The sequence below is a fragment of the Cherax quadricarinatus genome, chromosome 73 (genome assembly GCF_038502225.1).
Source record: "Cherax quadricarinatus isolate ZL_2023a chromosome 73, ASM3850222v1, whole genome shotgun sequence".
NCBI lineage: Eukaryota > Metazoa > Arthropoda > Malacostraca > Decapoda > Parastacidae > Cherax > Cherax quadricarinatus.
The window spans coordinates 18,323,809-18,336,574 of NC_091364.1; the positions used below are offsets into that span (position 1 = coordinate 18,323,809).

A 12,766-nucleotide genomic window follows, 5' to 3' on the forward strand; every position below is an offset into this window, starting at 1 on the left:
AGTTCAGTACATCCACACTTACTACTGTGCAATCTACATCTACAGGACCTTAAACTCTAATATCAACCTTGACCTAAAACGCTTTCTTGATAGTTGTGACAGAACCCACAGGCATAACACCAGACACAAACATCTCTACGACATTCCCCGTGTCCGACTAAACCTTTACAAAATTTCAATGTATGTCAAAGGCCCTAAAATCTGGAATACCCTACCTGAGAACTCTAGAACTGCAGACACATTCATCACCTTCAAAACTACCATTATAAAACATCTTATCTCCCTGATACACCCCGTCAACTAACTACAAGAATACCACCTGGTGGTTCACACTTACACTCACTCACTCATTTGACCATTAAACAGAAATATTAATCTCAATCTTAAAATAATGAATCCTGTGATACTCCAATACTGAAACTATGTACTGTGCCAAAACAAAAGCATTCACATTGCTAAACTCACAAACTAGTATTTAGTCACTTAGCCATAATACCAACTTACCTCATAATTTGTAATATTTTACAATTAAGAATAAAACTAAGTCTGCCAGAAATGCCTAGCCATGCTAAGCGTTCTAGTGGTACACTCTGTAATCACAATTTTACTACATGTAAACCACACAATAACCAAATTTCTGTAAACTCAGCATTGTAATCCTTATAGAGAATAAACTTTGAATTTGAATTTGAATTTGAATGTTAAAGAACTCATACAGGATCCAGGAGAGACAAGAGGAGCTAAAAACGATTAGTGAAACTGAAAGAAATTCGAAATATTTCTTTTCATATGCCAAAAACTAGACAAAAACCACTTTTTATATAGGGTCCCTGCTCAGACAAGACGGATCCTACACAAACGACAACACAGAAATGAGTGAGATACTGAAATCTCAGTCTAAAGATAGACAATCCAAACAATTTTTTCATGAATGAGCCTAAAATTTCTGACATAACCGTGACTCCACTAGACTTTGAGAAATCCATCGACGACATGCCCATGTACTCAGCCCCAGGCCCAGAATTGTGGAACTCTGTCTTCATTAAGAACTGCAAGAAATCATTCTGATGAGCCCTAAGTATGCTATGGAGAAGGAGCATAAACACAGGTGAGATTTCACAGTCACTAAAATCAACGGATATAGCCTCACTCCATAAAGGTGGCAGCAAAGCAGTAGCTAAGAACTATAGACCAACAGCTTTAACGTCCCACATCATAAAAATCTTTGAGAGAGTTCTAAGAAGCAGGATAGCAAACCCCCTGGACTCCCAAAAATTGCATAACCCAGAGCAACATGATTTCAGAGCATGTCGTTCCTGTCTTTCACAACTGCTAGACCACTATGATATTGTCTTAGATGCACTGGAAAACAAACAGAATGCAGATGTAGTATACACAGATTTTGCTTTGACAAGTGCGACCATGGTGTAATAGCACACAAAATGCGTGCTAAAGGGATAACTGGCAAACTAGGCAGATGGATCTTCAACTTTTTATCCTATCGCACACAAAGAGTAGTGGTAAACAGAGTTAAATCGGAAGCTACCATAGTGAAGAGCTCTGTCCCACAAGGCACAGTACTCGCACCTATCCTGTTCCTCATTCTCACATCAGACATGGAGATGTAAACCATAGCACTATCATCCTTTGCAGACGATACTAGGATATGCATGAGAGTCATCCACTGAGGACACGGCAAAGCTCCAAGAATATATAAACCAAGTTTTCCAATAAGCAACAGGAACAACTACTGATGCCAATAACAAAATCCCCCCAACAAACACAGAACACAACCTCGTTCATATTTGCTAATATACAGGGCCTTAAGCCATCCACCAACAACAAAATACCTTTTATCAGTTGACTTCTAGAGGAATCTAATGCAATGTTTGCAGCCTTCACAGAGACCCACACAAAAGATCACTTTGACAGTGAAATATGGATAAGTGGTTACAACCTTTTTAGATGCAACAGAAAAAACAGGCAACAAGGGGGGGTTGGCATGTATGTCAAAGAATCCTTTATCTACACGGAGTTGCTGAACACCACAAATGAGGTAGTTGAAGTTCTATCAATAAAGATAGAGAACCAAAACCTAGTTATTGTGGTTGTATACAAGCCACCAGGTGCAACCTCACAACAGTTCAAGGAACAGCTACTGAAAATTGATTACTGTTTGGAAAACCTTCCAGCTCCATCCCCAAACATCTTACTGCTTGGTGATTTCAACCTAAGGCATACAAAATGGAAGAATGTAGCAAATAATGTTATAGCTGAAACAACCCCCAGAGGTAGCGCAGATGAAAGGTCACACACACATGAGCTACTAAGTCTCTGCGAAAAACACACCTTAAGCCAGCAGATAGTGGAGCCAACAAGACTAGAAAACACACTTGACCTTATCTTCACAAATAATGAGGACCTGATAAGAGACATAAGAATATCAAAAACAACTAATTCCGATCACAACCTAATCGAAGTCCAGACGTACATGCATAGGGGTCCTGATCAGCAGAATGCATGTACCTGTGAAGGTGTCTTCACAAAATACAACTTCAACAACAAGAACATCAACTGGGACCAGGTAAACCATGTCCTAAACGAAACATGTTGGGAAGATGTCTTAAATGGCATGGATCCAAACCAGTGCCTTGAAAGGATCAACTTCCTGGCAGCCGAAGCATGTTCTAGGCATATTCCCCTAAGAAAGAAGAAGAGCAGGAGTAAACTGGAGAGAGAAAGACGCTCCCTCTACAGAAGACCACGAAGAGTCACTGAGCTCCTCAGGAGTGCTAGAATATCTGATACACGAAAGGAGGCGCTGACCAGGGAAGTGGAAACTATCGAACTTAAGTTAAATGACTCTTACAGGAACCAGGAGAGGCAGGAGGAGCTTAAAGCTATTAGTGAAATTGAAAGAAATTCTAAATATTTCTTTTCATATGCCAAAAACAAGGCAAATACCACATCTAGCATCGGGCCCTAACTCAGACAGGATGGGACTTACACAGATGACAACAAGGAAATGAGTGAAATATTGAAATCCCACTACGACTCTGTGTTTAGTGAACCACTAATCGGTCTGAGGATCGACGACCCAAATGATTTCTTCATGAATGAGCCTCAAAACTCCATAAATGTATGCCAGATTTCCGACATTACCCTAACTTCGATAGATTTCGAAAAAGCCATTGACAACATGCCTATGCACTCAGCCCCGGGCCCAGACTCATGGAACTCTGTTTTCATTAAGAACTGCAAGAAACCCCTCTCGCGTGCCCTAAGTACACTATGGAGGAGCTTGGACAAGAAATCACTCTCATGAGCCCTAAGTATGCTATGGAGAAGGAGCACAAACACAGGTGAGATTCCACAGTCACTTAAAACAACGGATATAGCACCACTCCATAAAGGTGGCAGCAAAGCATTAGCTAAGAACTATAGACCAATAGCTCTGACGTCCCACATCATAAAAATCTTTGAAAGAGTGCTAAGAAGCAGAACTGCAAATCACCTGGATTCCCAAAATCTGCACAATCCAGGGCAACATGGGTTCAGGGCAGGTCGCTCCTGCCTCTCACAACTACTGGATCACTATGACATGGCCTTGGATGCACTGGAAGAAAATCAGAATGCCGATGTAATATACACAGACTTCGCAAAAGCATTTGACAAATGCGATCATGGCGTAATAGCCCATAAAATACGTGCTAAAGGAATAACTGGGAAAGTAGGGAGATGGATCTTCAACTTCCTAACAAATCGAACACAAAGAGTAGTGGTCAACAGAGTTAAATCGGAGGCTGCCAGAGTGAAGAGCTCTGTTCCACAAGGCACAGTACTCGCCCCCATCTTATTCCTTATCCTAATATCAGACATAGACAGAGATATACACCACAGCACCGTATCATCCTTTGCGGATGATACTAGGATCTGCATGAGGCTGTCATCTGCTGAGGACGCGGTTAACCTCCAAGAAGATATAAACAAAGTTTTCCAGTGGGCAACGGTAAACAATATGATGTTCAATGAGGACAAATTCCAATTATTCCGTTATGGAAAACTGGAGGAGATAATAACTAGAACAGAGTATACTACTGACTCCGGCCATACAATAGAGCGGAAAAATAATGTAAGGGACCTGGGAGTAGTAATGTCTGAGGATCTCACTTTCAAGGATCACAACAGTGCCACGATCGCACGTGCAAAGAAAATGATAGGATGGATAATGAGACCTTTCAAAACGAGAGATGCCAAGCCAATGATGATCCTTTTCAAATCACTTGTTCTCTCTAGGCTGGAATACTGCTGTACATTAACATCTCCATTCAAAGCAGGTGAAATCGCAGATCTAGAGAGTGTACAGAGATCCTTTACTACACGTACAAGTTGTGTCAAGCACCTTAACTACTGGGAAAGCTTGGAAGCACTTGACTTGTACTCGTTGGAATGCAGGAGGGAGAGATATATCATAATCTACACTTGGAAAACCTTGGAAGGAATGGTCCCAAATCTGCACACAGAAATCACTCCCCACGAAAGTAAAAGACTGGGCAGGCGATGCAAAATGCCCCCAATAAATAGTAGGGGCGCCATTGGTACACTAAGGGAAAACACCATAAGTGTCCGGGGCCCAAAACTATTCAACAGCCTCCCATCAAGCATTAGGGGAATTGCCAATAAGCCCCTGGCTGCCTTCAAGAGAGAGCTGGACAGATACCTAAAGTCAGTGCCGGATCAGCCGGGCTGTGGCTCGTACGTTGGACTGCGTGCGGCCAGCAGTAACAGCCTAGTTGATCAGGCCCTGATCCATCGGGAGGCCTGGTCATGGACCGGGCCGCGGGGGCGTTGATCCCCGGAATAACCTCCAGGTAACCTCCAGGTATATGATGTTTAATGACGACAAATTCCAACTACTCCGTTATGGAAAACTGGAGGAAATGATAACTAGGACTGAATATACTACAAACTCTAATCACACAATAGAGTGGAAAAATAATGTGAAGGACCTGGATGTGGTAATGTCCGAAGACCTCATCTTTAAGGACCACAAAAATGACACTATCACATCTGCCAGGAAGCTGATAGGATGGATAATGAGAACATTCAAGACAAGAGATGCTAAGCCAATGATCCTTTTTAAATCACTTGTTCTCTCTATGCTGGAAAACTGCTGTACATTAACATCCCCATTCAAGGCAGGTGAAATTGCAGTTCTAGAAGATGTACAGAGAACCTTTACTGCACGTTTAAGTTCCATCAAACACCTTAACTACTGGTAACCCCTGGAAGCACTTGACTTGTACTCACTGGAGCGCAGGCGAGAGAGATATATCATATCAAAATGGTATACAATACCGACAGGTTGTTAGGTAAGACACATATGCAACAGTTAGACAACTTTATTCCGAAACGTTTCGCCTACACAGTAGGCTTCTTCAGTCGAATACAGGAAGTATTTCTGTATTCGACTGAAGAAGCCTACTGTGTAGGCGAAACGTTTCGGAATAAAGTTGTCTAACTGTTGCATATGTGTCTTACCTAACAACACAGATATATCATAACCTACACCTGGAAGATTCTGGAGGGACTGGTCCCTAACCTGCACACAGAAATCACTCCATACGAAAACAAAAGACTTGGCAGGCGATGTAACATACCCCCAGTGAAAAGTAGGGGCGTCACTGGTACACTAAGAGAAAATGCAATAAGTGTCCGGGGCCCAAGACTGTTCAACAGCCTCCCACCAGCAATAAGGAGCATTACGGGAAGACCCCTGGTTGTCTTCAAGAGGGAGCTGGACAGATACCTAAAGTCGGTGCCGGATCAGCCGGGCTGAGGTTTGTACGTTGGATTGCGTGCGGCCAGCAGTAACAGCCTCGTTGATCAGGCCCTGATCCACAGGGAGGCCTGGTCGTGGACTGGGCCGCGGGGGCGTTGATCCCCGGAATACCCTCCAGGTAGACTCACACCCCACTTAGCCGGGCGTGGATGGACATAGAATTAAGGGAACCAATATTGGTCATATCGCGTACCCTCATTCCTTACATAGGGCGAATGAGTTAGCCAGTACTTGGGTTGCTGCATCAAGTTATGACAATCTTCCCAGCAGAAATTAATGAACAAGCATGTGCAGGCAGTCCGTTCCACTTCTTTATTGCTGTACAATAAAAGGTTTTTGAAGCCTCATCAATTACTGTGGCGACTACAAAGTTAGTAAGTTTATTCAAGTTAACGCAATACAGTTACGTAGATTATCATACATAACAGCATATGTGTAAAGAATCTAGGATAACCCAAAAAAGTCAGACAGAGTGACTTATTTCCACCTTTTGCTTCCCCTAGTACTATACTTGTTTTGGTTCCTAGCCCTGACAAACTTGGCAGCAAAATATTCTGGACTCTGCTTGAGTAATTTTATAAACGTGAGTTAACTCAATTGTTTTACCCTGTCTTCAACATTCAGCATATCCAGTTGTTGTAATTCGTCCTGGCTTACATGCTCTCTTGGACCCAGGTCCAGGTCCAGGTCCAGGTCCAGGTCCAGGTCTAATCTCACCATTTTGTTCTGGGCGATTTAGAGTATCTTTCAGTTTTTTGTTAAGGCAGAAAACCATGAAGAGCAAAGAGTAATTTATATGGTATTGTATGAGAGCTAGACATAGGGTCCTGCGAGCCTCAGTAGGTAGACACTGTGCTTGTCTGTAGAGGAACTTTAGTCTGGCAGTCGTTTTCTACACTGTTCTCTAACAATTCTCCCGACTTCCTGGATCAAAGGAGATTCCCAGATATTTCACTGAAGATACTGAAGTTATGGATTCCCCATTACATTGGATATTAAACTTATTTACCCATTTCAGTTTATTTTTCGTGCCAAAAAGTGTGGCTTCCGTTTTCCCGAGGTGTAACAATCATCTGTTGTCTACTAACCATTTACTGCAGGACTCTAGTTCTAGTAATAGTAATAATAATCTTTATTTCTACAAGTACAACGTATACAGACCTGACATCATGCTATATAGAAAAACACTTGTTATGCAGAGCATTTCGGACAAATTAGGTAAATTTTGCTCTCAGGATGCGACCTATACCAGTCGACTAACACCCAGGTACCTATTTTACTGAATGGGGAACAGGGACAGCAGGTGTCTTAAGGAAACACGCCCTAATGTTTTCACCCTTACCGGGGATCGAACCGTGAACCTCTGTGTGAACTGAGTGCGCTGGCAATCGAGTTACAGGACACCTCAAAACCTTGCGGGTCTCTTCCTAACACTAACACAGCACTGTCGTCTACATACAACAGAGGCTTATACTTGCCAGTGATGGGAGTCAGTCACATAAACGGAAGCACAACTATGTAGTACCCACAGTCAGTGGTCAGGCATTAAACACATTTTATTGTACAGCAATAAAGGAGTGGAACAGACTACCTGCACATGTCAACAACTGTCATAGCACGAGCCAGGTCAAGAAAAGAGCCAAAAAGTACCTAATGAATGTAGAGACAGAAAGGGAGGAGGAGGATTTCTGGTATAGCTAACACATGTACCTATTACTGAAATAAGTAAGTTTTTATTTAAATAAAGGCACACATGAATACAGTTGCATAGATTATCATACATAGCAGCATATGTGTAGATTACGCAGGATAACCCAAAATAGAGTGACTTATTCCATTGGGGTCCTTGTAAAATTGAACTTGCGATGGCCGGGAATCGAACCCGGGTCAACTGCTTGGAAGGCAGCTATGCTCACCACTATACCACCATCGCTCTTCTTACACGCTGGACAAAATGACTTATTTCCATTGGGGTCCTAATGATAGGTATTAATTATATTAAAAGTTAAAAATAAGTAAGTATTTTAACTATGTTAAAAGTAGTTATAAGTAGTTATCTATCCTCTCTTTGATGTATATCTCCTTTTTAATGTTTAAATAATAAATTATCACAAGAACTCCAACGGAAATGAGTCACTTTGGCTGCACTCCGTGAAGGGCGATGGTGGTATAGTGGTGAGCATAGCTGCCTTCCAAGCAGTTGACCCGGGTTCGATTCCCGGCCATCGCAAGTGTAATTTTACAAGGACCCCAAAGGAAATAAGTCACTATTTTGGGTTATCCTGGGTAATCTACACGTATGCCGCTATCTATAATAATTTATGTAATTGTATTTATGAGTACCTGTACGTCAATAAACTTAATTAAGGGATCAAAAATACTACCTTGGGGAACCCCACATGCCATCGGCAGGGGTTCTGATTCTGTGTTGTTGATCTTGATATTTTGTTTCCTGTGCTTAGGTAGGACTTAAATCAGTCTACAGAACCTATGTCTACAGTTTGTGGTTTCTTACATAATATATTATGGCTGACTATCGAAGACCTTTTGCAAGTTTAAATTCACCATACCTATGAGATTCCCTAGCTATATTTAAGTTCTCAGGCAGTCCACCAGATTAATTAGGTGTCGGTCAAGTAAGGTCTGAAACCTGATTGGTAACTATGGAGAATGTTTTCATTAAAATACTTAACTACTTGAGAGTACACCACTTTCTCTAGAATTTTGGACATAACATTGAGTATTGAAGATAGGAGTAACTCTGGCCTCTTTGTATGATGTTTCTACAATGAATTATAATCAATACAACAATTCTTGTGATGACGCCACACTTAGTGAATTTAAGTTTTTTTTTCTGATTTTGTGTGTGTGTGTGTGTGTGTGTGTGTGTGTGTGTGTGTGTGTGTGTGTGTGTGTGTGTGTGTGTGTGTGTGTGTGTGTTTTTTTCACTAATATATTAAAATCACTGTCATCGTTGCAAAGTGGATGGAGGTATGGCTGACCAGGTCACCAGGAGAAGCCAGAAGTGACGATGAGGGCATCACAGGTAGTCCGTGGTCTGTGGCCTGGTAAGCAAAGCTCTCACTTAACACGTTGAGTGTCCATGGTTCGATCCTGGGCAAGAGTGTAAATATTGGGTGATTCCTTACATTTGTTGTCACGTTCACCTAGCAAGCAAATAGGTACCTGGGTGAGATAAGAAAGGGTTATGATTTTTATTTCTACAAGCACAAGGTACATAGGCCTAGCTGACATCAATGACATACTGCTGTATAGAAAGCCGCTTGTAATGCAGAGCATTTCCTGCAAATTAGGTCAGTTTTGTCCCAGGATGCGACCCACACCAGTCCATTAACACCCAGGTACCCATTTTATACTGATGGGTGAACACAGCAGGTGTCTTATGGAAACAAGTCCGTAATGTTGTCCAGCCTTACCGGAGGAGATTCGAACTCCGGACCTCAGTGTGTGAGCTGAGTACACTAGCAATCGAGCTACGGGACCCGGGAATTAAGACAGTCCTTTATGACGCATTTACTTCCTTGGGTTATCTTTGGTGGTTAACCTTCCAGGGTTAAAAATCTTATCTCTTCTCATATAACAGAATAAAGTATGTCACTCAAGGCGCTATGAAATATTGTATATTTAGGCTACTATTGACCATTTTAGTTATTTATCTATTACACGTCTTCCAAAATTATACTAGACAAACCATAAATGCTATACAAACATAATACAGCTCCTAGATGAATAAAAACTGACATAATGTGAGAGTTGTCGGCGGCTGAGCGGTACAGTAGTGTACCCTTAACATTATAATTTTACACTCTCTCTCTGGTCAATTAATATCATAGAAAATGGCTATTGATGGCTAACTGTAGAACACTACTTTTGTATGCCAAGACTCATAAATAGCGCGATTTTCTAAAAAAAAAAAAAAAAAAAAAAAAAAAAAAAAAAAAAAATGTACTCAGCTGCGTATACCTCGATATCTCGGAAGTTATTGACCTATTTATTGAAAAAGCTCCATTATTAATGAAAGGTCTGGAAGAATTTTCACAACAAGCAATCATTCCACTATGTCCACTTTAGGTTAATAATCAAAACTGTAATTATTCTTTATCAAACTTATTAAACCCATATATCATCGACTAACAGAATATTCAATTCTCTTGTATTCATTGTAACTCACCTAATGACCATATGTACAAAATTACCTCACTGTTCTTGCCTTATTAATCTTAAAGGACCCCAATGGAAATAAGTCACTCTGACTTTTTTGGGTTATCCCAGGTTTTCTACACATATGCTGCTATGTATGATAATTCTATGTAACTGTATTTGTGTATACCTGAATAAACTTACTTACTTACTAAGTTTGTCTAAGTTTGCCCGAAATGCTCAGCATATAAAGGGGCTCATGGCATGTACACTCAGTTATTATAATTTTTTGCACAATATAGTTGTGATAAATGGTTTGAAAACCGACAAGTTGAGGATTAAGACACTTGTGCAACACATGGGAATCACGCTGTCTTGTATCTCCATCGCTAGCGCACTCAGCTCACACACTGAAGTCCGGAGATCGAATCTCCTCCGGTACGGCTGGAAAACCTTAGGGACAGTAAGTAAGTAAGTAAGTAAGTTTATTCCCTGCTCACAAATCACCATAAAAAAAAGTCAGGGGTACCTGTGCTCCCTGGTACCTGTGGGTCGCATCCTGGGACAAAACTGACCTAATTTGCCCTAAATTTTCAGCATAGCAAGCGGCTTTCTGTACAGTAGTATGTCAAAAACAATATACTCAGATCACAACATAATTGAGGTTCAGACATGTATGCGTGGAGCCCCAGACCGACAAAATGAGACTAGTCACGAGGGAGCATTCACCAAATTCAACTTCAATAACAAAAACAAAGTGGGACCAAGTAAACCAAGTCCTAACCGATATAAGCTGGGAAGATATACTAAGCAACACAGACCCCAACTTATGCCTAGAACAGATTAACTCGGTGGCACTCGATGTATGCACAAGGCTTATTCCTCTAAGAAAAAGGAGGAGTAGATGTAAAATAGAAAGAGACAGGCGCTCCCTTTACAGGCGACGGAAAAGAATAACTGAGCGGCTAAAAGAGGTCAATATATCTGAAATGCGTAGGGAGACACTGGTCAGAGAAATAGCAAGCATCGAACTTAAGCTAAAAGAATCCTTTAAGAGTCAGGAATCGCGGAAAGAACTAAAAGCCATAAATGAAATCGAAAGAAACCCAAAGTATTTCTTCTCCTATGCCAAATCAAAATCGAGAACAACGTCCAGTATTGGGCCCCTACTTAAACAAGATGGGTCCTACACAGATGACAGCAAGGAAATGAGTGAGCTACTCAAGTCCCAATATGACTCAGTTTTTAGCAATCCGCTAACCAGACTGAGAGTCGAAGATCAAAATGAATTTTTTATGAGAGAGCCACAAAATTTGATTAACACAAGCCTATCCGATGTTATCCTGACGCCAAATGACTTCGAACAGGCGATAAATGACATGCCCATGCACTCTGCCCCAGGGCCAGACTCATGGAACTCTGTGTTCATCAAGAACTGCAAGAAGCCCCTATCACGAGCCTTTTCCATCCTATGGAGAGGGAGCATGGACACGGGGGTCGTCCCTCAGTTACTAAAAACAACAGACATAGCCCCACTCCACAAAGGGGGCAGTAAAGCAACAGCAAAGAACTACAGACCAATAGCACTAACATCCCATATCATAAAAATCTTTGAAAGGGTCCTAAGAAGCAAGATCACCACCCATCTAGAAACCCATCAGTTACAAAACCCAGGGCAACATGGGTTTAGAACAGGTCGCTCCTGTCTGTCTCAACTATTGGATCACTACGACAAGGTCCTAAATGCACTAGAAGACAAAAAGAATGCAGATGTAATATATACAGACTTTGCAAAAGCCTTCGACAAGTGTGACCATGGCGTAATAGCGCACAAAATGCGTGCTAAAGGAATAACAGGAAAAGTCAGTCGATGGATCTATAATTTCCTCACTAACAGAACACAGAGAGTAGTCGTCAACAGAGTAAAGTCCGAGGCAGCTACGGTGAAAAGCTCTGTTCCACAAGGCACAGTACTAGCTCCCATCTTGTTCCTCATCCTCATATACGACATAGACAAGGATGTCAGCCACAGCACCGTGTCTTCCTTTGCAGATGACACCCGAATCTGCATGACAGTGTCTTCCATTGCAGACACTGCAAGGCTCCAGGCGGACATCAACCAAATCTTTCAGTGGGCTGCAGAAAACAATATGAAGTTCAACGATGAGAAATTTCAATTACTCAGATATGGTAAACATGAGGAAATTAAATCTTCATCAGAGTACAAAACAAATTCTGGCCACAAAATAGAGCGAAACACCAACGTCAAAGACCTGGGAGTGATTATGTCGGAGGATCTCACCTTCAAGGACCATAACATTGTATCAATCGCATCTGCTAGAAAAATGACAGGATGGATAATGAGAACCTTCAAAACTAGGGAGGCCAAGCCCATGATGACACTCTTCAGGTCACTTGTTCTATCTAGGCTGGAATATTGCTGCACTCTAACAGCACCTTTCAAGGCAGGTGAAATTGCCGACCTAGAAAATGTACAGAGAACTTTCACGGCGCGCATAACGGAGATAAAACACCTCAATTACTGGGAGCGCTTGAGGTTTCTAAACCTGTATTCCCTGGAACGCAGGAGGGAGAGATACATGATTATATACACCTGGAAAATCCTAGAGGGACTAGTACCGAACTTGCACACGAAAATCACTCACTACGAAAGCAAAAGACTTGGCAGACGATGCAACATCCCCCCCAATGAAAAGCAGGGGTGTCACTAGCACGTTAAGAGACCATACAATAAGTGTCAGG

At 41.7% G+C, this 12,766-nt stretch overlaps 2 non-coding genes across 2 annotated transcripts; one reads left to right on the forward strand and one right to left on the reverse strand.

Moving 5' to 3' along the window:
* Positions 1–7,703: 7,703 nt before the first annotated feature.
* Positions 7,704–7,775, reverse strand: TRNAG-UCC (transfer RNA glycine (anticodon UCC)). The gene has a single exon. It is a non-coding gene; the product is annotated as a tRNA-Gly (tRNA).
* A 225-nt stretch (positions 7,776–8,000) lies between these two features.
* TRNAG-UCC (transfer RNA glycine (anticodon UCC)) lies at positions 8,001–8,072 on the forward strand. The gene has a single exon. It is a non-coding gene; the product is annotated as a tRNA-Gly (tRNA).
* The last annotated feature ends 4,694 nt before the right edge of the window (positions 8,073–12,766 follow it).